This window comes from Callospermophilus lateralis, chromosome 3 (assembly GCF_048772815.1).
Source record: "Callospermophilus lateralis isolate mCalLat2 chromosome 3, mCalLat2.hap1, whole genome shotgun sequence".
NCBI lineage: Eukaryota > Metazoa > Chordata > Mammalia > Rodentia > Sciuridae > Callospermophilus > Callospermophilus lateralis.
Window position 1 is genome coordinate 137515145 of NC_135307.1, and position 27503 is coordinate 137542647.

Sequence of the window (27503 nt, forward strand, 5' to 3'; positions counted from 1 at the left end):
TTTAAAGATTCCCTGCTCAAAAGCGGTGAACTTGGGCTGGGGATGTGGCTCAAGCGGTAGCACACTCACCTGGCATGCACAGGGCGCTGGGTTCGATCCTCAGCACCACATAAAAATAAAGACATTGCATCCACCAAAAACTAAAAAATAAATATTTTTTAAAAATTCTCTTTCTCTCTCTCTTAAAAAAAAAAAAAAAAAGTGGTGAACTCTGGAATCAATCTAACTCAAAAGCCAACTCTCTAATTCTGTACTATGCTAACTCCCAGAATCTATAACTGGATTTCTAAACTAACTGGACTTAAAACATTACTGATGTACACACATGGATGGGCACAGGCACAAGAGGGAGAAGCAAGGTAGATGTATGAATATTTATGAAGAGGAAAATCACCAATCGTCAAATCAAGGTGACAGTGGCAATCACTGCCATATACCAGATTTTATCCCTACAGCTGCTGGGTCACAGGCATTATGTGGAAAGGGGAGGGACAATCTTCCAGGTGGTATTTCAGAATCTTAACAATCATCATGGCCTCATTAGGACATAGTACCTGGACATGAGCACAGCAATATGCATTTCTAAAAAACTTTAAGGTTAGAATCATAGGAACCTAGCTTCCACATTTCAACCGAGGCATGTTAGTAACATTCATTACCCAGTGACTCCCAGTACTGCCACAAATAACATTACCCAGAAGAAAAAAAGCAAAACTCCCACAAAAGCCTCCCAAGGGTTGCTTTCTGCCAACACTGACCATGGTGTCTATAGAACTCACTTCCTTTAATGTAGCCAATCTAGTTAAATTATGCGTCTCCTTTTTAACCCTTTATCAGAAACAAGAGTACAGCAGAAAAGGAAAACAAAAAAGGCAGAGGGAAAAGCAAAACACACAAAAAGATCCAGGGTTACTTACAGACCTCTAAAAGATACCAGCCCTAGCACATTAAAAAAAAAAAAAAAAATCATCACATTCTACCAATCTGTGCAATTTAATCTTGGCTGCATTTTAATCTACTGATCTCTTAATGGTGTGAATCTGTAAGAACCAGAAAGAAACACTACAGGGACTGAAATCAGTCAGGCTTGTTAGAACCAGACATATGGAGAAGTAGGACGGTCCAGCCTGAACTCTTCCTGGTTCAGTGTGTAAACCATCTTCCTTTTTTACTTTTATAAGCAACAACAAACTCTAATGATTTCTACTTAATTTTTTATTAAATTTAGGAAATGTTTATCCTTTGTTTGTGCAATTTTTTTCATACCATTTTCTCTTTCTACATACAACTCCAGACCTTTTTAACTGTTCCACGTTTTGAGGTTCTGTTCATTTTTGTTTCAACTGCTTTCTGCAGATTACATCACGCTTATAAACAAGTTCAATAATTCTTTCATTATCTCTATTCTGCTAAAAACTTACCCTGTAAAATTATTTGTTTTTCCTTTTTTTATAGCTTCTATTTCTCTGCTGAGATTTTGTATGTCTTCCTGTATGTAATTAAGTATAGTAATAACAGTTGCTTTAAAATCCTTATCTGCTAAATCTAGCATCAATCTCTATTAGTTTTACTCTATAGAATGGGTCACATTTTTCTGTTTCTTCAGATTTTGAGTAACTTTATATTTTTTAAAGCAGACACTTAAGTGAACTCAGAGGCAAACTTCTGTCTCTTGATGGCAGTTCCATTCTCTATTAAGGTTAAGCCTTGGCTTGGTGCCCCCATTCAAGTATGGCTCTATAATTTTGACAGGATTTCTATACAGAACTTGGGGTACTCCCTGTTTGGGCTTTCTGTCCTTTTAAAGGCTAAAAAGATGTACAAAAGATATAAGTGAGAAACCAAATACACCAAGATGAAATTTAATATGGATACAGGTTAACCCTGCACTTCTATCAAAACACCCAGGACACACATACAAATGGACAAGGAGAAGAAATTTTTTTGAGACACCATCTCACTAAGCTGCTGAGGCTGGCCTTGAACTTGCATTCCTCCTGCCTCAGCCTCCCAAATCACTGGGATTTCAGGTGTGTGCCACTCCGCCTAGCAGAAGAAATCTATCTTAAAGTAGCATAAACAGAAAGAGACCTGTGATTTTGGCAGCCAGTAAACTCCCCTGTCAATAAGATGAAAAGTTAAGGAAGCAGAAAATCTGGCTGGATTTCTTGATGGCTGTTTTCACACTGAACAAGTAAAGTGAACTGAGCTCCAGAGAACTTAAGTGAGTTATTCGAGATAAAAGTTATTAAACTGTTAGGTCAGGATGATAGATAGCAAAGGACATAGGATTTCTTTTGGGGGTAATAAAAATATTCTAAAATGATCATGATGATAGTCATACAATTCTGTAAATACAGATACTAAAAAGCCATGGAATTGTAAAATAGTACACTTCAAACAGATTAATTGTATGGTATGTGAATTATATCTCAATAGAGTTGTTTTTAAAAGGAATTTAAAATCACAACTGGATTTATATTCTTTCAATTTTATTGAAGAACTCTTATCTAAAAAAAATAAATAAATAACAAGAGTATATGCCTATAATCCAATCTACTTGGGAGGCTGAGGAAGGAAGCTCTCAAGCCTGAGGCCAGCACGGGCAACTAAGCAGGACCCTGTCCTGAAATTTTTTAAAAATAAAATAAAATAAAGAGAGTTAGGGATATAGCTCAGTAGAGTACCTGTGGATTCAATCCCTAGTACTACAACAATAACAACAACAATAATAAATCTATTATTTAAAAAAGCAAATAAGATATTCTGTCATTTTCTGACCACAAATTCAGTACTAACAGTTTACCTATTCTCCCATTCCTTCTTTACATAAAGTTTAAGTAGCAAATCAAAATCCAATTAAGTCATAGAATCAATGTCTTCCACAGATTGCTGGATTTGGCACTTACTTCATTCCAAATTAAAAAGAGAATCTCACCTGGTTTGCATTTCCAAAGGTATGACCAACTTTCACAGTCTACAAGCATATATTATTCAATATATCCTTCAAGGTACAAAGATGGTATAGAAAAGGTGAACAGGGGGCTGGGGTAGTGACTCAGCAGTAGAATGCTTGCCTAGCATGTGCAAGGCCCTGGGTTCAATCCTTAGTACCACATAATAATAAAAATAAAGGTATTGTGTCCAACTACAACAACAAAATTTTTTTTTAAAGAAAGAAAAGGTAAATAGGAGGGATTAGGGGGAGATAAATGTGGCTAAAGAAAAGAGAATAAAAGGGAATACTGTGTGAAAGAGGCTGAAAAAAAGCACAGGTGTCAGACTGTAGGCCTACTTAGGCTTCATAAAGCACTTCAGTCTTTAAGACCAAGAGCAATAATCACATGCACATTTTAAAGGATCACTTGGTTATATCATGGACAGCAGAGTGCAAGAAGATATCAGGATTCAAACTAAAAGACTATGGCAGCAGCTAAGATACAAGGGAATAGCTGGGGTAGGATCATAGTAATAAAGATGGAAAGAATGGATGGACAACAGATATTCAGGATATTAAAAGTCAACAATATTTGCTGAAAAGTACATGGAGTAAAAAAAAGGAAATGTCTAGGATGATTTCTAAATTTATGTGTTGCATGAAGCAGACTAAGAGTTGTATCATTTGAGAGTAGAAAGGAGAAGACTGTGAATTTGTGTGTCTTTTCCCCCAGAAGACTTGCATCTATGAGTTCTAACAGTGCATTCTCAACTCCTCTTACCTAAATGGTTAAGGAGTCACTGGCAAGAAGTCTATCTAAATGATTTCAAACTTCCTCTTGGCGTCAATTTTCTGGAAAAAAAAAAAAAACATAGCTAGGAGAAGGGAACACCTGTTTTCATGAAAACTGATCTGATAATCAGCTAGAGGTTAACAAGTATCACACACTCCAGTTTGGAAGGCACATTTCACAAAAGCACAATGCTGAAATTCAAAGTAATTCCCCAACAAAACATCAAAGAGTAGTAAAAGTGTTATATGCTGCATTTTTGCTTCCAGCCCCAAACTATCTTCTTTCTTGTAATAAATAAATGACTGTTACCATAATATTCTATAATAAAAATGTTAAAACACCAATTAATTTAATGTTTAAATGTCCTTCTTTGTTTTCTATACATGCTTCTAAGATACACATATTTATCTTTTGAAGTCTACTGATAACTGAATGGATCTCAAATCCTGAGGACTGACCCGCCTGACCACAGCCAAGGTAGGTATTTTCCAACATACAATAGTACTTTTATTTTCTACTGATTACAGCAGCTAGCTGGAGCATTGGATATGAAAAGTTCTGTGAATTTCAACTTGCCATCAAACACCAATACAATTCGTATAAGATAGTGTTAGTAAAATGACACAGATAAGTACAATGAGAAAGAAAATAGCATAAAATTTATGCCAGAGCCTCAAGGACTTAACAAGGCCCTAATCAACTTATTAAGACCCTGTCTCAAAATTTTAAGTGCTAGGGATATGGCTCAGTGGAAAAGTACCCTGGGTTCAATCTCTAACCAAAAAAAAAAAAAAAAAAAATGATTTTTTTAAAAAAGAAAAAACAAAAATGGCATAAAATTTATTACTGCTATGGCTATGCTCCCTACCCTCATCTACAACCAAAAAGTACATAAAGGTGTTTCCAGCTTCCACTAAGCCAAAGCAAGCAAAAGGGAGAGGAAAGGAGAAAGAAAAAACTTAAATCAATTCCTCATTGGTTTTAAAGTTACTAGTGGAGCATAGGGAAAGATTCTGAAACAATAGGTTTTAACTGTGAGTTATTTAAACTCCAAATGTACCAAATTATTACTTAGGCCCATCTAGAACAGTTACCAGAGTATATGATGATAACAGCTAATAACTATAGCTTGAATTTACCACAACTCCAGATTGGCCGAGTGCAGTGTCACACACCTATAATCCAAGGGGTTCAGGAGAGTTCAAAGCCAGCCTCAGCAATGGCGAGGTGCTAAGCAACTCGCTGAGACCCTGTCCCTAAATAAAATACAAAATAGGGCTCCGGATGTGGCTCAGCAGCTGAGTGCCCCTGGGTTCAATACCTGGTACCAAAAACAAAACAAAACAAAACAAAACTCCAGATTGCCCTCATATCCAACAAATCCATTTAGCCCCATTCCCTCAGTTTCAGCTGCTGCTCACGTACAGACTGCTCTTGACACGGATTCTCCAGCTCTAACTACTTTCCTAAGCTCCATAACCTAATTGTCTTGACAAACATACTAGTCCCAGTGCACAAACCCATCTTCTCATTTACTGTCCTTTAGTCTCACCTCAAGCCTTATGCAGCTATTTCCTTCTCCTTTATTTCTCACATTATACCTCAACAAATCCCATTATTTTTCCTCTACAACTGCTATTTATCCATCCCTACTAACTCCTTATCCTCTCTCATGAGTCATAGCTTCTCTTCTATTTTCCTTGCCTCTAACCACTATCCAGTCCTCCATGAATACCACATGGATCAACTCTGCCACAATTTGGATATGAATGTTAATTTTCTTATCAAACCTTTCCAAGGACCTCTTGCTTTCTTCACAATAAGGTCAAATCTCCTAAACCCAAATTAATGTCTGTTATCTTTACTTCCTGCTGTCGCCACACTAGCAATAAAACTAAACCACTCGGGCTGGAGATGTGGCTCAAGTGGTAGTGCGCTCACCTGGCATGCGTGCGGCCCAGGTGCGATCCTCAGCACCACATACAAACAAAGATGTTGTGTCCGCCGAAAACTGAAAGATATTTAAAAAAAAAAAAATCTCTCTCTCTCTCTCTCTCTCTCTCTCTCTCTCTCTTTAAAAAAAAAAACTAGACCACTCAACAGTCAGGGCACTTCTAAAACTAAGTCAAAATAAACAGAAGAAAACCTTCAGTAATGGTGCCATTATAGTGAGACAAATAGGAATAATCTTTAGCTATCTCCATTCCTACCTTATTAATTACTTCAAGTATAAGGCAGAATTTTTTCACAGATATTTTTTCCCCAAGTCAGTCTATAAGTATATACTACAATAAAGGTGAAGTCACAGTACCCAGGGAGTTCAAAGGAAGATGTAATTAAATGAATGTTCATCAAAAGAGACTGCCACATTAACTACTTCCATAATAGGCAGGTTTAAAAAAAAAAAAACATAATTAAGTGACATTTCAGGAAACAGAATATCCTAAATAACTAAATTTCCTGGTAAATTTACTTCTGCAGGTAAAAATAATAATAATAATAATTAAATGACATTTCAGGAAACAGAATATCCTAAATAACTAAGTTTCCTGATAAATTTACTTCTGCATTAATGATTAATAAAAATCCTAAAATTATTAGTTGTACCTCTAAAATTAGAACATGTCAATCAGTTTCCTTTAGGCTCACTCTTAGAGATGCCATCATAGATTCTGTGGATTCCAAAAGCCAGGTTTAGAGATGAAGCCCCTTTCAGTGTTAAGGTGTCAAACTGCAACATCCAGCATCTTTCAAAAACATAAATAACCTTAAGGAAATTCATTTCAAAGAACTGTTTTATACTAACTTGCCAGTACTTATCAGAGATCAGATGATAAGGGTTTTTTGATTAAGTATATGGAGGAAAAGAAGGGAACAAAACATTTATTACACACCTTGAGAGAAAACAAGATATTAAATAGAAAAAACAAAATTCAAGAACTTGTACAACTTTCTGTTAATTTCCTCAGTAGTGAAACAGATTTCAAAATGGCTATAATGACTGTACCATATAAAGAGTTAATTTCTGTGGTAACAGAGTACTCAAGGGCAAAGGGGCTCAGAGAAGCCTCCAGGAAGTAAAAGGTCCAAAAAGTAAAGTAGAAGGCCATAGAGAATGGAATCATTCCCCAGAATTATTACTGGAGTCCTAGTGCTAACTTCACTAAATTTTTATTGAACTATAATCCTGTTCCCACAAAAACTCTGTGGCCATGTCTTCTAAGAAGGATTTAAAAGTTTATTTTGTAGTTCTAGACATCCTAAAAGGATTGTTTTGCTTGTTGGAATTTTACTACATCAGTAGCAGCTTCTTCCTGGCTTTTCTGAACACTTAAAAATGACAATCAATATAAAGTAACGATTTGACTCTAACCAACTGCTTACTCCTGTGTGAACACCATTTGCAATCATGTCAAAGGTTCACTACACCAGAATAAAATTAAAAACATAACCACTTAAGATTTCATTTCCATACCTAATAATCACATTTTATCATTCCTTACCAAAATTCACTGGCCAAAATGTATTAATGTCATCATTGCTATCTACCATTTTGGTTGTTTTCTATTCTGTTTGTTTGATGAGCCTGGTGCTCCATTGTAGCCTGAGTTCTAATGTTCAGCCCACGTTTAACATCTGTCAGGATGTTCATATAACAAGTAACTAGCCCAAGTAGAAAGCCCTAAATCGCTAAATAAACCAGTTTAGCAATTAACAGAGTGGGTTAATATTAAGAACTCTGCTTTATAACTGTCCAGAGTCCAAACATCTCACATCCCTTTATATTCTTTATAGCATCAAACTTTAACCTGAATCACTAAGAAAAAAATTTCTACCAGTAAATGTCAGCCAAGGGGAAAACCCTGAATTCCTGTACAAACATATTAACCACCTTTCTGTTTCCAAGAAGGATACTATGGCAACAAAATAGTCAACAGATTATAATTAACAGATTATTAAAATAATCAACAGATTATTAGAGTGTCAATGGGAAGTTTTGGATATCAAAAGAGACTTGACGGTCTAAATACCTCCTAAACAGAGGAAAAATGAATTCTAGAATCATAAATCAATCTCTCCCTCCCCCCACATATACAGATATATATCAATCTCTCTCCCTCTCCTCATATATACAGATAAGGATATATAAATATAGCCATGTATCTAGTTATATTCATGGACATTTGTGTATATGTATGTGTGTATATACATACGTATGTATGTATACATACATATATATTTAAATAAAAGGAAGAGCACAAAAGAGTTTTAAGAATTTGAGATTTAAGGGTACTATGAGAAGACAGAGATTCTTCAAATCTCATCCCTCTGGTAGATACTCTTTGCCCATATTACTAGAACCTTATTTCTGGTTCTACTTACATGAAAAAAATAAGGAATAGTACTATACCATGGAAAGATCCTTGTTGAGTAGGCAGCCCATTTAATCAATGAAGTGAGCGGATTGCCTGAGAACCCAGTTAGTTATCACTTAACACTTAAATTAAAATCAAGATTTTATTGATTAAAAATTAATTTAAAAATCAATACATTTCAGCAGGGTGCAGTGGCATATGCCTATAGTCTCAGCAGCTCTGGAGGCTGAAGTAGGAGGATCAGGAGTTCAAAGCCAGCCTCAACAAAAGCAAGGCACTAAGCAACTCAGTGAGACCCTGTCTCTAAATTAAATACAAAACAAGGCTGGGGATGTGGCTCAGTTGTAAAATGCCCCTGAGTTCAATCCCCAGTACCAAAACAAAACAAAACAAATACAATTCAAAAGAATATGCCTTATTAAGAACCCAAGTCATCTTCTTTCTATGCAGCTACTGAATACCAAAGTTAAAACTAAGGGTCTAGGAGCTGAAAACACGATGCAGAAAGGAAAAGAAAAACAAGTTTTAATATGAGCACGACATAAGGGGATCATGAGATTTCTAATTCTGATGGAGAACAAAAGGGACACCATGGAACCAGAAAGCAAGAAAGGGGAAATTACTTCATCCTTTCTTCTTTCTTAGCCTTTTAAACCATGAAAGGTGAACAATTTAAATTGAAAGATGCTTACGTTTTGTCCCTGACTGTCATCTCTCTCTTACTAGCTGAATGACACTGGGAAAATTATTGAACTAGAATCTATTTTTAAAAAAAAGGAAGGAGAAAGGGAGAGAAAATAAATTTTAATACTATTTTAATGTAATTTTAACACTCCATTGGGCTTTGTGAAGTTCAAGCCCTGGCTCACAATAGATGCTTGTCAAAAATTAGTTCCTACCCTTTTCCCTTTTCCTGAGAAATGCAAAACACAGACCTGAATCCACCAGTAGATCATAATACTGTTCTAAAAAAGTATGTTGTCCACAATCCCTATATCAATCTACAAAATTAAAAGCACTGCTGAGCTACAATCAGGGTGGTGGTGAAAGAAGAAAAAGATTATTCTTTTTACTTTGAGTAGTATATAAATATGTTTTATACAGTTAGAAAGAATTGCCAGGAAAAGAAAATGTTCGAAGAAGCATTTCACCATTTTCATTCTAGAACTGTTTGTTAAATGTTTAGTAAGACAGTGTGTACTATCCTAGGCTTACCCACCCCTAACTGGGTTAAGATTAAGACTTCATAATCACCCTGAGGGGGCGAGGATAACAGAGCACTTCTTAAGAAGAGTCAAATCAGCCAAAACTATTCATTGTTTACAAACACTCTGTGGATGTCTTCTCAAAAGGTAGAGTATCAAAGCAAACTGAACTACAGTATAAGAGTTCCCTATGACAAAGCTAAGACCCAAAAAAATCCCTTTCCATCCACTTCTCCCAACTCCGCCAGAAAATGAAGGCTTCTTGCATATACAAGTCTGAGAAGTAGTATCATAGCTTAAAGGAAAAAGAAGTTCTTAGGGCCTTTTAACAAATGGCACTAGAACAAGCAGATATGCATATCCAAAAAAGTAAACTCAGCTCAAAAAAATTAACCCAAATATAGACCTCAGGCATAAACCTAAAAACAAAAATTATACAACTTTTAGAAGAAAACAGAAGAAATCTTTGTGATCTTGACTAAGGCAAAGACCTCTTAGATATGACACAAAGTATGTGATCCATAAAAGAAAACATGATACCCTAGACTTGTCAATTCATAGCCCCCAGAATGGCTATAATAAAATGGATTAACAATACCAAGTACTGACAAAAATGTGGAAAAACTCGAACACTCATAAAAATGCTGGTGGAAATGTAAAATGTATACCACTTTAAAAAGCAGTTTAACCCAGAAATTTCAATTCTAAGTATCTACATATGTGAAAATTTGACCACAAAAAGATCTGTACAGAAATCTTCAAACCTTCCCATGTCACCAGAATGCTGAGCTTAGAGATCTTACCTAAAATTTTTGTAGTTCTCTTTATATCAGACTGTTTGTTCTTACAACTGCTCTCAGCCCCTTTTGTAAAATCCACTTACGTTTTTAAAATTTTATTTTAAAAATAAATAAGTACAATTTATTTTTAAATAAAAATACTACACCATCTCCAAACTTAATCCTTGGCCTCTTAAATGGCCATCATTTCTTTGGTAGAGGCTAGAAAAAGAAACAGCTTCTTCCAATTACATATATGGTAAGAATAATTGGAAGGGCGTGAGAAAGCAGCTCTTCTGGGAAAAAGAGAAATGTGTGAGAGTGCTGTGATGCACCACTCTGTTGATATCTTTGGTAGAGACAGACTAAAATGAAAACTAATTAAATAAAGATTGCTTTACCTATGTAGCTTGAATAGAACAACATCTACTGATGAATATAGAAAGAAAAAAGCTGTTTTATTTACATGACAACTGCCTGTTTAAGATTTTGCATCAGCTCTACATTATCAAAGTCGGGTCCCTCCTGGATAGAACCCATGAATTTACAATATACATACTCAGTTAAAATAGGAGCAATATTTCAGAACATAAATTCCAGGAAAAGGGAAATTTTTTAAAAAGCTTTCATCCACAAAACAGATTTATGCCATAAACATGAAGCTAAAGTTATATAAACAAGTTGGGAACATGCCAGTCATGGTTAAAAGAAAAGGCAATAGGGAGCATATGACCAAGGTGATTATTCTGATGAAAAGAAGGCAGATATTCTGACTGATTCTTCTGGATACATAAACTGGTTCAAAGTAAACCAGTTGCTAAATATATAAAAGATGAACACCAAACACCATAAACATGGATAGCTTTGCTGGTTGTTCTTTTTCCTTTACAAGGAATTTTCAATACTTGCTTAATTTTCCAGTGATATCCTCATTGTAATGAAACCACATTGGTCTAGCACAAACACCCATGCGTTTAGGAAGCTTAGCTAATAATATGATGCGATGACTGGGAAGTCCCCATTATTAGGTTCAGACCAAAAATAAAAGCTAGGGTGTTTGTGGACTGACTCAACAGTCATGACATTTCTGAGGGAGGTATAATGTATCTGAGACAATATAATTTTCCACCTAGAAATCAAGAAAAGGTAAGAAAGTAAAAATGCCACTACTAATAAAGAAAGATGTGGCAAAACAAGTATTAACATATTTGATTGATAGCTAGGAGATAAAAAGTGGTCACAAGCTTATAAATAAAATTTAACAAATTTAACAATACAAATGAAGACACTTGGAAGTGTTCAAACTTTAACCCACTAATTTTACTTTATCATAAGGAAATGTTTTTGTTTTTTTTTTAAATATTTATTTTTTAGTGTAGTTGGACACAGTATCTTTATTTTATTTATTTGTTTTTATGTGGTGCTGAGGATCAAACCCAGGGCCTCACACGTGCTAAGTAGTGAGCACTCTACCACTGAGCTATAACCTCACCCCCAGGAAATGTTTGAATTGAGCAAAACACTTTATTGTGGAGTGTGGGGGGACTTATTATCTATATAGAGACTTGGTTAAATTTGATTGCTCCAAAATAATTGTATATGATCTTCCAAAACAGTATTTGAAAAAAACTGCATAACATGGGAAGACCATAATTAATTGAAAACTAAAGAGAAAACAGTATACATATATAAACCTATCTTCTCAATTATGTATTTTTATGCATGTATAAGAGAAATAGGCTAGAAGAAATTCAAAATACTAATATCTCTATGTCATGAGATAAGGAAGGGATTATCTTTTTCTCTTTTATATATTTATATATATAATCTATATATTTATCACCTATATAACTGGGAAGCAGCAGGAAGAGTAGATAATGGACAACTGTACCATGTTGCTTTTAAAAATATGACAATGGCTCCTATCAACCATAATAAACACAGTTGTCAGAAATCCACCTAGAATTTCTCTCCATAGTGTCGTACTTTTGCAGCCACATGATTCAAAACTGAAAGTAGACCATAGCAACACTGCCAGGACCATGAATCATTTTTTTTTCACCTTTTATTACCTTAATAAAGTCCCAATTTACAAAGTTAATGAAAACCTAGTGGTAATGATGTCTGCTTGTCTTTTTCAAATAAGTACAGCTTTTCCTTATTTCTGTATTACAGTAAACTCTTGAGTCCTTCGAAGCCTAGAACTTTCCCGGAATAGTAAAGGCATCAATAGTAATCTCTGATCACCAATAAACTGCTACTGAATGATGCCCTGAAAAAGAATTCAGCAAAATTCTCCCACAGTTTACAAACTACTGCACAAAAAAATGTTTCAGCTATCCTAAAATTTAAATAGTTTTTTTCTTCATGACTGGCAGAGGCATGAACATATATCATGGGGTTAAGAAGGGGGAGATCATCCAAAATTAATAAGCACTGGCTTGCATTTTTCCTCTCACTAAAGGAAAAATACATGTTTAATAGAAGGTAAAAAGTAGGCAGAGTCTTGCAGCCAAAATACATGATGTTAGGCTAAGTTAGGAATGAGGTTAGAAAAGACAGCTAAAAGAAAAAGCTGTTTTCTATTGTTGTTAGGCTAAAGTACATATTCTCCTGAAAAGCACAAAATAAGAACTAACATATGCAACATTCAACACTCAAAAAGAAAAATACCAGGGCTGGGGAGAAAGCTAGGACAGCTATAGCACTAACCTAGCATGCACAAAGCTAATAAAATCCTGGAATTGAAGATAACCTCTTAGGTAAATAAACTTGGCCTCCCAGTGAAATTCTGGCATCTTTTACATACACCAAACCCCAGATGTGCACAATTATACCAACTCTTCATTTGGATCAATAACTGTACCATTTTACATCTCTTTTGCCTGAATTCTTCCAACCAAACACAAATGCACAAACACAACTCTCAATCAAGTAATACCATTTGGTTAATTTGCTAAAAGAATACTATAATCAATTTTTTTGACTATCTACTTGACTTTCTTTATGCTTACAAGCAAAATATTTTAAAACATAAAGCCCTTTAAGTAGTCTAAAATATTTCAGAATTTGGCATTTTTACTTGCACTCTAAAATAATTACTTAAGATCAGAAATGGTTGACCTTAGGACCACCAATAAAAGTCAGCTTAACACAAAAGGGCAGGTACTAACTGGTTAGCACTACATCAGTTAACAATTTCTTCACCAAAGTTTTCATGTAAGCTCTAAAGTTAATACTACCAGTTTTTCTATTAGCTCATGTCAGTAACTATTAGTATAGTGCTTACAAGGCAGTCTGCTAAGTACTCCACATTGTTTTATTTCACCCTTATAATATATTTTACTAATATATTTACTAGAGTAAAGAGGAAAACACAGATAATGGCCCTAACAGGTACAACAGATATAAAAGTTAACAATTAGACAAAAAACAATTAGGGTTATTTGACTATTTTACACAAAAGAAATATAACTTGTAGTCTGTGGTACGAATAAAATAAAGGTCCTGCAAGATATTTTGAGTCAAAAAATCCTCAATTCAAATTCCAGTTCCACTACCTCTATGACATTACTTCATTCATATGTCAGTTTCTTCAATCATACATAAGGTAAGAACACGACTGTAGAGTAAGAAAAAATAAGATGTACACTGTAAAGCACCTGGTCTTTGGGTGTTCAAGAAAGATTAGTTCCCTTCCACCTTACATAGAAACTTAGTAGGTAACACAAAACACATTATGCACCTGGTACAGGAGGCCTGGATGGTCCTTCTACCCTTATTTTTGACTGTGTGTCTTCTCAAAATGACTGATTTGCTTTGTTTTTCCAGCAAGTGTACCATCCCTTAGCCATTCCCACAGCTGCCATCTCTGATGTGCAAGGTCACAGAAAAGCCAAAAATGATCATAATGCCCATGGGATTTTTATATCTGTTTCAGACATATCTTAATAGTACAAGTACAAACCTATAACAATCATCTAAATCTCCCAGACACTTTGGGGGGGGAGGGGACATTATTTTTACTAATGTTTGAAGGCCTGACTTTACAAGAAGAGTGACAACAACTCTCAACCTTCACAGTTTCAAATAGGGGTTACCATGGCCTGACCAAGTCTCTAGGAAAGAAAAAGGTGTTACTGTGATTTTTACCAGTAGGAAAGACAAGAAAATCACATTACGAAAAACAGGCAAAAAGCCAGACTTAAGACTTGTTCATGTAACCAAGAAGAAGACCTGAACCCAGTTCTATTGAGTACCTGGAAAAGCTGGCTGAGGCTTCTGGTATCAAAGAGTCTTCAGTACTGTAAGTTGAATAGTAAGCTACAGCTTGTCAATGTTCTTCTGAAAATAAGATCAAAACGACTAAACACATCAGTACTCCAAATCTTCTGGCATGTTCTTCTTCTCTTATAGAACACCAACATCCAGTTCTTTTGATTTATATTTTTATTACTGCAATTCAAGATCAATTGAGAATTCTAAGAGTCATATCATTCATGACTAAATTTATGGTCAACTAATGCTCTAGTTAAAGCAAGACTTTCTCTATATTTGCTTAACTGACTTTCTGGACCCAAATATAGATCTTCACAATTATTTCTAGTATAATTAGTCTTATCAGATTTATCTCTTTGGTCCTCAAGTACCTTATCAATAAAATGAACAAGCTTAAGATGATTTCAATGGTTTCTTTTTTGAAACAGGATCTGACTATGTGGGCCTCAGACTTGTGATTCTCCTGCTTTAGACTACCGAGTAGTTAGCATTACAGGCACACACCACAATACCCAATTTGTTCCACCCAGTTTTAAAACTATATTCTACCATCTACCAAACATATATGGTTAATAAATTACTCTCAGTGTGTACACACGTGATACTGGGGCCTGAACCCAGTACTACTATGCTACTGAGCTACATGCTCAACCTTTTTTTTTTTTTTTTTTTTTTTTTAATTTTGAAACAAGATCTTGTTAAATTGTTCAGTCTCATTCTTAGTAAGTTGCTGGGGCTGGCCTCAAGCTTGTGATCCTCCTGCCCCAGCCTCCTAAGGTGTGGGATTATAGGGGTGCACCACAGCGCCTGACAACATTTTACTTTTAAAGCAATTTTATTGCACCAGGAATCTGAAAGGACATTTAAAATACACACAGACATACACAGTCACAAATTTTTCCCTAAAGGTGTCAAAATGCCTGCAAGCCACTCATGCTCTTTTCATAAAACCACTCTATCAAGCTTTTAGTTGAAGACATCATAAGCATCTCAAAACTTCATGTACCAGGAGAAGGAAGAATGCCAAACCTCTGAATTTTCAGTAACTACTGTTCTTTATTCCTATGAAAGCACAATACAAAAATAAAGGATGGAAAAATTAGAAATGAGGTTTTAATTCCTAGAATACAGAAACCAATGCTAAGGAGATTATAATGAAACAGGACTTCAGCATGTGGAACATACATCTCTGGTCAACATGATTATACACAAATGGCCACAAGAATTAACATGTAAGAAACTTCTTCAGAGGTATTTATGAAGGAGACGATATGATCTCAAAATGCATCACAATGCACAATCCTTTAAAAACCATTTGGGGGTAGATACTTAGAATTTAAAATGCCAAAATACAGTAACTAAAGTTTTGTCAGTCAAATAAATCTCAACAGGCATCATGTACCATCTTCCACCAAGTTTTCTGAGTGACACTGAGAACTGTGAATTTTTTTTTCTCTTCAAATTTTATGATCCCTTTATTTTCCTCAGCATAAGTCAAAATGTGAAAATATACTCTTAAAATATGCAACTGTATCAGTAAAACTGCTCTCTTGAATGTCCCTGAATGGCTCTGTGTTAAAAAGATTTGGTACATACGGTGGCACTATTGGGAGGTGGCATAACCTTTGAGAGGTGGCGCTAGTGGAAGGTCCTTAGGTCACTGGGTATATGCCCTTGAAGGAGATTGTAGGACCCTAGTCTCCTCTTCTTCCCTTTTGCTTCCTGGTTCATGATACAAGTTATTTTGCTTTATCACACACACACACACACACACACACACACACACACACACCATAAGACCAATCAATCATGAACAGGAACATCTAAAACTGTGAGCCAAAATAAACCTTTTCTCTTTATAAGTTAATTACCTTAGGTACTTTTTTTACAGTAATGAAAAGCTCACTAACATACATACAAAAAAATTTTTGAATCCACAGACTGCTATTTCAATACTCAAGTGAATCTGCATACACACAGACACACTAGAGTTTTTACATATTTTTGTTTTAGGATGATCCTTGATAATAATCTCAGAGGCCCCTAAACAGTAAAGACTCATTCAGACACTTATAGATTAATTAAGCTCTCACTTCACTGGGTGAAATTGCTTCTTTTGCTAAGTGCCTTAATTAGAACTTGGCTTAATAATTCAAGGTCTCAGTCTACAGTGAAACTTCACATTTAGACTAATTAATGGGATGACCCATTAGTATTGACTAAACCAACATAGAATATTTTTAAAGATGTTGATACTATATAGAATCTTCAAGCACTTAATAAGAGCCAAAACTGGAACTATTCAATGAACCAGCAATTATCCCAAAGTCCTTTTGGATGAGTTAATCTAGCAATGATGCCACCGTTCAAAGTATTTTTGGAGCTTCTCTTTTACAACAATATTCAAACAGCATGACAAAGTCATTAGTTTATAGATTTCTTAAATTTTCTTTCTTCACACAAAACAATACTTTGCAAAATGACTAAATCTTTTTTTTCAACCCATCTTATATTTAAAGATCTTTTGGGTTATGTATGTCTAAAATTCAAAACCTCATCTGCTCTAGAAAACTTATCTACCCAACAATTAATATCAGTTCTTTCAAAAGAACTATCTTGAATCCTGTAGTTAAGGGATAATGGAATAAGGATAATTAAGCCCTGCCTAGCACAAGTCCTTAGTGACTTTCTTTAAATGAGTTTGATACTCTCAAAAATTTTCCTAGGATCTAAAAGATTTTACCTTATATAATTTAAATGCCTTAAAATTTATAATTTATAACCACATCACTTTATAAATAATAAAACTAATCCCAATAAAAATAAATGATAAACTTGGATGCATTAATATTGTATTATATTCAAGTGGCTCACTTGTATATTGGCCATGCAACTGTTTTTTCACAATCAGAAAATGTCATATTATTAAGATCTAAAATGGTTTTCAAAATCACCTCTATATATTGCAGAACATGCACCTTACCAAGACGAATTTGCTGTCAATGTAAAAAATTACACATTAACAACAACACCTATTGAATACAGAGTTGAAATGGATTCTTTCCTAATGTAGAATCATGCATATATAGGGAAGGAGTCATCACTTTTTGGCTTGGCTTGGTTTGGTTTGGATAGGGTAAACAAAGGTTAAGTTCTTTCTTAAACAGCTCTACTACAAAAGAACTTTATTAAAATTGAAAAGATAAATTTAAATCAGTCAATTACATTTCCTTATAGATGAATCAAAATAATACCTAACTTGAAAACTGAACAGAATACATAACCATCACAAAGTTCTCTCCTGACTCCAAGCCTTTCCCATCCTGACTCCAAGCCTTTTCTCTTCTTTAGTTAATTCCTCTCCTCTTCCTTCAGAAGATAATAACGAAAGCATCACCTCCTCCAGCAAACAACCCCTAATTCTTCCTATTCATACTAACCTGGGCCAGTTAACCTTCCTCCACACTCTTCCACAGCACACTTGAAATCTCTCAATAGAACATCTGCCTCTGTACTGCAAACTGTTGGTTGCCTTCTATCCTCTCCCACTAAAATGTTAAGTTCCCTGAAAACAAGATTAGGTCCTAAGAATGTGCAACCTCAGGACCATACACACTAGTTTGCACAGAGAAATCATTCAAATGACTATGGATAAGTCACTTGCAAAGAGATCATGATAGTGTCTACCATCATCTGCATTATTCTTATCAAATATCCCCTAGATGTAACTGAAACAAAACCCTCTGGAATGCCAACATATAGGAACAGCATATATGGAGGGTAGGACAGACACTTCCCTCATAAAACAGGGACACTGACGTTACTAAGCCTTGTTATGGAACAAGGGGAAATGTAGCTGTTTAATGATACAGATAAGTCGAAAAACAGAAACTGGGAAAATAAACTTTCACTCTGAAATTTTAAAATAATAAGTCTATAAATTTTAAAAAAAATCCTTTCTGTGACCTTCTGTGGACCCATGAAAGGTTTAACTCATTCATAAAGGAGAAAGGGTCTTTATCTCTAACTCTTCCAGTTATATTTTAAAAGTCTAGATGAGACTGAATATTAGATTGGAAAGGGAAAAAGCAAAGAAAAAAGTACGAAGACAGATATACATTTGAAGACTCCTCCATCAAAACATTTGTTGCTCTCCTGCAACCTCTCCAACCAAATACTGCTTCTATTTTGACAGTGTCAGAAATTATCAAATGTTCCCTGACATTCCACTTCCTGTGATCTAATTAAAGCCCCCCTCCCCCACTTTTTTTTCAAATATGCCCTGAGAGCCAATGAAGGCTTCTCAAAAAAGCAGACAACAGAAAGGAAGTGTTATTCATTGGGAAGGGTAAAGGAGAGCCACTGCAGCTGTTCCACAAGTTGAATGTGCAGATAAGCCTCCATCTATTTTTAGGTTTAGCTTTGCCCACCCTTGGAGAATTCCTAGTATACTACAAGAGCTCAAATGCAATCTAAAGTATCATTTGCCCTTAATTTATTCCAACTAAAAAATCCTCAATTCATTTCTTATTTATTCCAATTCTATGTGCCTTGAACTGTTTTGACACTTAGCTATTTCACAAAAGTTACTTTCTGTAAGATGGTCACCATTTTTTAAAATATGAGAAATCAAAAACATAAATCAAATCCATTGCCTGAATCTCTAAGTGACCTTCCATCTGTATCCTTGCTTAATAATAAAATCCTATACAATGGAAACAGTTCTCAGACTGCCACATAAATGCAAGTTTCCTAAAAGTGTAAACTAGGAAGGAGTAAAAAACAAAAACTTCAAATGGAGTTTCCTAATTTTCTAAATGTAATCCCTTAATTTTTTTCCAATGAAAAATATCCTACATTGAAGTAAAGAGTATAAATAAAAATCCTTTGTTTATATTTTAGTTTTCTTTCCCTACAAGTCCATGTTGTTCAGATAATTTCCCAAACATAAAAGAGCTAGGCTCCTTTGAAAATGTATGTCTGATGCCTATAGGAACCTACATTTTTACCCTTAGCAAATATTTGTGGTACTGTTTTCTGAGTAATGTACTCCTCTCCTCCAAATCCCAATTAGGGTTAAGAGTTTTAAGAATCAATTTTCAACTTGTATTTGTCTTTTCTATCTCAAGATATGGTCCACTGATTGTTGGGATCCATGTCTGGGCTGCTCAGGAGCCCCAAGTTCCCAAGCTATACAGGGAGAGCTTAGGGCAGGCAGTGAGAAATCCAGGAAATGGAACCACTAACATTCAGGGATGTGGCAACTGATTTCTCTCAAGAGGAATGGGAATGCCTGGACCTTGCTCAGCAGAATTTATATACAGATATGATGTTAGAGAACTACAGAATCCTGGTCTTTCTGAGACAGGGTTTCATCTCATACTAGACAAAGGTGCCATAAACACATACTGGAGAAAAGATAGCCTCTTAAACAAATGGTGCTGGGAAAACTGGAAATCCAAAGATAGTAGAATAAAATTTCATCCCTCTCAGCTTGCACAAAACTCAACTCAAAGTGGATCAAGGCCCAAGGTATTAGAACAGAGACCCTGTGACTACTAGAAGAAAATATAGGCCCAACTTTCTATCATGTCAGCTTAGGAAACAACTTCCTCAACAAGACTTCTAAAGTACAAGAAGTAAAATCAATAGTCAGTAAATGGGATGGTATCAAACAAAAAAACTTCTTCACAGCAAAGGAAACAATCAAGAACACGAAGAGAGAGCCTACAGAATGGGAGAATGTCTTTGCTACCTGTACCCTCTGTACCCTCAGAGCATTAATCACTAGGATATAAAAAGAACTCAAAAAATTTACACCCCAAAAACAAATAACCCAATCAATAAATTGGCAAAGGAAGTTAACAGGCATTTAACAGAAGAAATACAAATGGTCGAGAAATATATGAAAAAATGTTCAATATCTCCAGCAACTCAAGAAATGTAAATTAAAACTACACTGAAGGGCTGGGGTTGTGGCTCGATAGTAGAATGCTCATCTAGTGCAGGTGAGGCTCTGGGTTCAATCCTCAGCACCACATAAAAATAAATAAATAAAAATAAAGGCATTGTGTCCATCTACAACAACAAAAAAAAAGTGTGTGTGTGTGTGTGTGTGTGTGTGTGTATAAAACTACACTGAGATTCCATCCCACACCAGTTAGAATGGCAATTATCAAGAATATAAGTAACAATAAATGTTGGTGAGGATGTTGGGAGAAAGGTACACTCACACATTGCTGGTGGGAGTGCAAATCGGTGCAACCACTCTGGAAAGCAGTATGAAGATTTCTCAGAAAACTTGGAATAGAACCACAGTTTGACCCAGTTATCCCAGTCCTTGACATATACCCAAAGGACTTAAAATCAGCATAATACAGTGATACAATCACATCAATGTTTATAGCAGCTCAATTCACAATAACTAAGCTATAAGAAAATGCATGGAGTTGAAGAATATCCTAAGTTTTATAAGCCAATCCCCAAAAAACAAAGGCTGAATATTCTCTCAATATGGATGCTAACACACAATAAGGGGGGGAAGACAGAAGTTTTCTGGATTAGACAAAGGGGAATGAAAGGAAGGGAAAATATGGGAACAGGAAAGATAGTAGAATGAACCAGGCATAACTTTCCCATGTTCATATGAAAATCCGCATCAGGTACAACCACAAGAACGGGATCCAAATTAGAATAAATTATTCTCCATGTATGTAAATATCAAAATGCACTCTACTGTCACATATATTTAAAAACAACAAATTTTTTTTTAAAGAGAGAGAGGTAGAGAGAGAGAGAGAGAGAGAGAGAGAGAGAGAGAGAGAGAATTTTAATATTTTTTTATTTTTTAGTTATCGGCGGGCACATCTTTGTTTGTATGTGGTGCTGAGGATCGATCCCCGGGCCGCACGCATGCCAGGCGAGCACGCTACCGCTAGAGCCACATCCCCAGCCCAAACAACAAATTTTTAAGGTGAAAAAAAAAAAGGATATGGTCCATTAATTGCTTTACACAAAACTGAACCATGGTCTTCACATTGGATAAAAAAGATAATTAATATGATAATACCATATCCTGCATCCATTCTTTCACTAATGGAAAAGAGAACAATCCAAAGAATTGGTCTCTTAACCAATGATGCTAAAGGAACCATCCATCATATCCAAAGTCATGAGGCAGACTTTCTAAGAAGCTATTGACTTCATGAAATGAAGTGACAATAATCTGTGTGTGTGTGTGTGTGTGTGTGTGTGAGAGAGAGAGAGAGAGAGAGAGAGAGAGAGAGAGAGAGAGAGATATGCTGGGGTTGAACCCAAGGCCTCACACCTACTAGGCAAGTGCTCTACCACTGAGCTTCACCTCTAGCCCAATAGTCTGCACTGTGAAGCCACTGCTGTTGTTAGAACACTGTTTCAAGGGTTGGACACCCAAACCAGCCAACAATGACATAAAAATATGAAAGATGTCTTCTTTTTCTCATCCTCTTCACTCCTTGCAACCCCACAGAAAAAAATGAGGTACACATGTTCCCTACCTAGTTGCTCAACTTACCAACTTAAGCACTGCTGGCACAACAGAATAGATGACATACACGTTTGTTACTGATGAGAAAAGGCATCAATCTTCAAAAACTTTCCATTTTAAAAAAACAATAAATAAATGCTGGTTAACTAATCATTTCTCTTCATTCTCTCTTCACCCCGACCCCTGCCCCTCACTCTCCCCAAAAACAAAAAGTAGAAAAAATTGTACTCTCCTCATGTGAATTATGTTTTACTCTTAAATGATCAGGCATATATCCATCTACTTTTCAGCCAAACAATTCTGTTAATACCCAGCGCAATGCTGACATATGGTAGTATCCTAGAATGACATACTGAAGTATATTTACAAGAGCCATGTAACTTGTATAAAAAAATCAGACAAAACAACAGCATCAACAACTTAGTCAAAACGTACATCAAGTTCATCTGTATGATCAATGGATCAACAGGAATAGCAATGTAGCAACATAATCACAGGTCACAGACAAAAGGACACATTTTACAAACTTGGCTCTGGGGCACTCAACATTCTGTCCCTCTCAGTACCATATAATACTTATTTAAAATGCACACAAAGAAGTTAACCAAGTATGCTATAGAACAAGTACCTAGGGGCTGGAGATGTGGCTCAAGTGGTAGCGCGCTCGCCTAGCATATGCGAGGCACTGGGTTCGATTCTCGGCACCACATAAAAATAAAATAAAGATATTGTATGTCCACCTAAAAAAAACTAAAAAATAGATATTAAAAAAAAATTTAAAAAAGAACAAGTACCTAAATTAAACAGTCTTCACTGTGAAACATCCAAAAAAAGTGTATACTTTAATTCTTTCAGTCACCCCCAAATTTTTCTTCTCAGTTTCAATCAGATGAAAAATACCACTGTGAAAGTAACTAAATAAATCCTTAAAGATGAGATCCCTGAGACTAGGTCCATTTATTATTTTAACCTTTAAACATCTTAACAATGCCTGGTACACAGTAGACACTAAAAGTAGATTTATCAATTTAATTATGTACCTCAAATCCGTGTAAATATTTCCACTGCTTCTTTTTTGGGATTAAAATTGGACTTAGCTATAAATAAATAAATAAATAAAATTGGATTTAGCCACTTACGTTCTTTATTTTTTTAATATTTATTCTTAAGTCTTTAGGTGGACACAATATCTTTATTTTACATTTATGAGGTGCTGAGGATTGAACCCAGTGCCTTGTGCATGCCAGGCGAGCACTCTATCACTGAGCCACAACCCCAGCCCATGTTCTTTATTATTAAGGATAAATATGTGATTTCATTCCTTAAAATCTGTAGGCTAAGTATAATTATTTGCCTTTTAAATACTACTAATCTATTTTGTTTGGACCTATACCATCTATTCCTGATCAGGAGTGGAATTTCTAAATATGGGAAATACAACCAAATATCTGCATTACCACAAAGCTACTATGTCATGGTTTCTAATGAGCAATTTTAGTACACTGCCAATACTAAAAAAGTATGCTGTAAACTTAAATATTGAATTTGTGCAAAACTTGGTTTTCTGCTGAAGTCTTGGCTCCTTTAGTATTTTTACATTTAAGAAAAGCAAATAGGAATTGTGGCCACTACTCAAGCACTAAGGCTACAAGATCTCATGCAGTAGTAGCCACTAGACACATGAGAACAATGAATATTTAAAATGTGACTAATCCATACTAGGATATAAAATATACACTAACTTTGAAGACACAGTTTTAAAAAGTATGTAAAATATCTCAATTTTTTATATTACATGTTCAAATGTTTTTATCTTTGTGTTAAAATATTAAAATTAATTTCACCTATTTCCTTTCACACTCCTATGCATCTACGGGAAATTTTACATTACCTAAAATATGCAGCTCATATTTTACTTCTATTGGACGGTACTGAGCTGAATTACTCTAACATACCAAATTCCAAAACAGACAACAAACATCAATTCCTTAGGTATATAACACTTTGAAGAAAAGCCATCTTATACATTATACTACAAGTTAAAGCAAACCACCCAATATCTTTCAAGTTTCCTTTTCCTTACTAAAAACTAGTTAGCCATGGAAGAAATTAAGTACCTCTGACATTCTCATTGACCACTGTTGTCCCAAAAATTTCTGCGGTTAGCTGGCAGGCCAACAAATATTACTGGGGAGAGGTATAAAGTGTAACTTTACATTAACAAAATGAATAACTTCCAAAATGGCTAGTCATGGGGAAGAAAAAGAAAACAGAATGAACAAAGCATCAGTCTGCCATTGTAACTGGCTTCCACAACTGGGGCTTGAACCAAATGTTATTTGGGTTGCTCATAACGTAACCTTACCCCAAAAAAACACTGAAATAGGATTACATTTGGATATCTTTTTTAACTCCTTCCCCAAAACCTAGAACAGTGTTTAATATAAATTGCACCATGACTAGAGCTGTTTGGAATAATTCTTATGTGTCCACTTATCAAATACATAGTCCAGTGAGTTCTGAGTTTATAGGAGTAACCCCATCCCATTCTTCTCTAATGCTCTAAAGGTTTTAGAATATCCTTTTCTCTTCCTTTCCTTCCCAACTCCTCAAAGCTATTATAGTTGTCGTATGTTCACACCATATTTTGTTCAAATCTTTCTAATGACTCTGACCATACTGGCTCATTATTGTTCATAAATCTGCTTGGAACCATGACTTTTAAGCTTAAGAAAAAGGCTTTAGTCCCTCAATTCTGTCATAAAGCTCTTTCTAAAATAACCAATGTAGGAGTGTGGTTGTGGCTCAGTGATCAGCACTTGTCTAGCATATGTGAAGCACTGGGTTCGATTCTCAGCACCACATATAAATAAATAAAGTAAAGGTCCATTGATAACTAAAAGAAAAAAATTAAATAAAATAAAATAACCAATGTACTCATGTCAAAGAGCATTTCCCACTAAAAATCCTCAGACTAACTAAAGAAAAATTATCAATTTCTACAGTATCATGCCAAAACTGAGAGTAAAAACTTCAGTTCACACAATACCCTTCTCCTCCTAGTCTGAAGTTACACTTAGGTGTTTTTTTTTCCCCATTATAAAGCAGCAATTTCACATAAGAAGAAAACAGAATACTAATTATCCTCCCACACACGATTTTAGTAACAGTCATATATTTCCCAAATACATTGAAAAAGCTAAGAGGAGAAAAAGCTTCAGGTAGATACCAAAAGTATGTTTTCTTGTTCACAATAAGAACATGACCTAAATTTGTCATCTACTCAGTCTTTGAAAAGGAAACAAGAACATACTAACCATTCATCTTAGAAATGTATCCACATTAAGAAAAGACATTTTGACCTAAGAGTTAACAAAACACATTGTCCATCACATCCTATTTTGGAGCTCCCTCTTTTCAAATTACATAAATAAGAGGAACAGTCCGGGACCACAACATTTGTACTATTAGGACCCCCCCCCCCATTTCATTCAATATATTATCATCTACTCACAAAACTCATTTTCATATATACAGGAACTTTTTATTAATTATCATTGGAATAAAAAGCTATTCGGCAGGGAGTACAATCAATGATCATATTCTTTTTTTTTTAACTATGTAACTATCCATAAGTTCTCATCATCTGTCCCTCATTTTAAAAACTCCTTCACACAACTAGCAATTTGATTCTACCACAGAATATAGTTTTAGAAATAAATAGGCAATCTTTACAACAGTTTAAATTTGCCCCCTGTCAAAGCCTATTTATAGAACACGATTCTGAAAGATAAGCACCAAGTGTATACCAGTCACAGTAGTGTTGTGTGAAAGAAAGACTGATTCAGGGCACAGTATGAAAGTCAAAAAGAAATGTGGGCATAAAGCTTGAGTTAATGAAGACCAAAAAAATCAAAAAGAACAACATCTTTTTTTCTCTGCTTTTGGTTACTAAAATAGGCACTCTTATTTCCATTTCTACTGGGATAGCAAAAAGGTTAGCTAAAACAATGATAGTTTAATAAGTATAATGCACCTAATAAATGTATACTCATATAGATCCCTTAATGAAGAAATATAATTGTAACATATGATCATATTATTAATTTCAAAATAAATTTACCAAGACAATTTTAAAATTGAGTAGTAGAAAGCTGAGTTTCTCAATCTTGTGAGCAAGGTTTGTGAGGCTCTTAGTTAGCAAACCACCAAGAAGAACCAAAGTGTTCTGCTTTTTGATCCCAAAAGAGAGGGCCTAAGAACACATTCTGCTATTATCACCATCCCAAACTGAAATCACAACATGTAACAACACACGCTCTGTTGCAGAGAACTTGGTTTGCATAGCTTTCCCTTTTCTGAAATGTATGCTTTCATGCAGGCTTTCTTTTCAGTCACATAATGCCCTCAGCATAGTAACCCAGGAGCCTGGGCTCACAGAAACTGCTATTCTGCTCATTTTCACCTGACTTCAACTTCATTCCTATTTCCCTCTCAGTGGCAAAACAACGCTGTCACACAACCTAAGATTCTACACCCCTGAATGAAATGAAAAAAAAAAAATAATAATAATAATAAAGGCAACTACCTCAAGCAGAGGCCTTTAAACTAAAGCCATCCTGTAAATCTCCCCAACCTTGAGCTAGAGATTCATATACTAACTACTGGTAATCCATAAAAAATTAAGCCTACAGACTTACATACAGTCTGCTGCAAAGTTCTGAAGGAATCACCTTCTAAAGATTGTCTCTATGAAACAGTAGAAAACTATGGCTTGGGTTAAAAAAAAAAAAGGTAAAGAAAAAAAGCAAACAGGAAACAGGAAAGCAACTATTTCAGGGTATACAAGAATCAAATCTAAAGTATTTTGGATTTTTAAATCATTTTGTTTTCACATACTACTTTTATTAAGATTTACTTCTTTAAAAGCAAAAACATCTCTTAAAATACTAATTACTTTTTCAATGAAGTGATCTGTAAATAAAGTCCAAGTCCTTTTTGTTATATTAGCTATATGTAATATTTGTCACTGGAATAGTTTGTCTTAATGTACATCAAGATATCAGTTGTCTTTCCATGTTTTATTTGTAGGATTTCACATAACATAGTCTATTAATTGTTTAAAAAGAAATAACACCCTTCTAGTAAATAGTTTTGGTAAAATTGACAGAAAGAAAGGAGCAAAGAAGGCAGGAGAGGGGAGAGAAGGGAGGGAGAGAGGAAATAAACATGGGGGGAGAAGCTGGGGCACAGTTCAGTGGTAGATCCCTAGCATGCAGGGATCATCCATAGCATCACCAAAAAATAGAAAAGAAAGTTCGGGCAGGATCAGCAGCCACTGCTCCATGCTTGTATCATCGATCGTGTCAGATAACCAAATTCTGAAATTTTTCTTCTAATGACTGGTTTGTAGAGTGCATTCAGTGCTGATTTATAGCATACACTTCTCTGTGAGGTGGAAGAGCATGATGATGAAAGGCTAGGGCTTTTGCTTCTAACTTAAACTAGAGCTAAAACTTGGCTCTTAAATAAATCTGAGCCAATTACTTAACTTTTCTGTGCCTTACTCCCCTGATTTATAAAACTGAGATAACTGTTACAGGATAAAA

The 27503-nt window shown here is 35.1% G+C and overlaps 1 protein-coding gene across 9 annotated transcripts in view; it reads right to left on the reverse strand.

Annotated features, from left to right (window-relative positions):
- Positions 1–27503, reverse strand: part of Akap13 (A-kinase anchoring protein 13) — a 328817-nt gene that overhangs the window by 275982 nt on the left and 25332 nt on the right. The window contains exon 1 of one of the 9 annotated variants that reach the window (XM_076851385.2): positions 3720–3774. The exons of the other annotated variants lie outside the window; for them this stretch is intronic. The gene's annotated coding sequence lies outside the window, so the exon portion shown is untranslated. Of the gene's footprint in view, positions 1–3719; positions 3775–27503 lie in introns of those variants that run through there. 9 annotated transcript variants of the gene reach the window in all.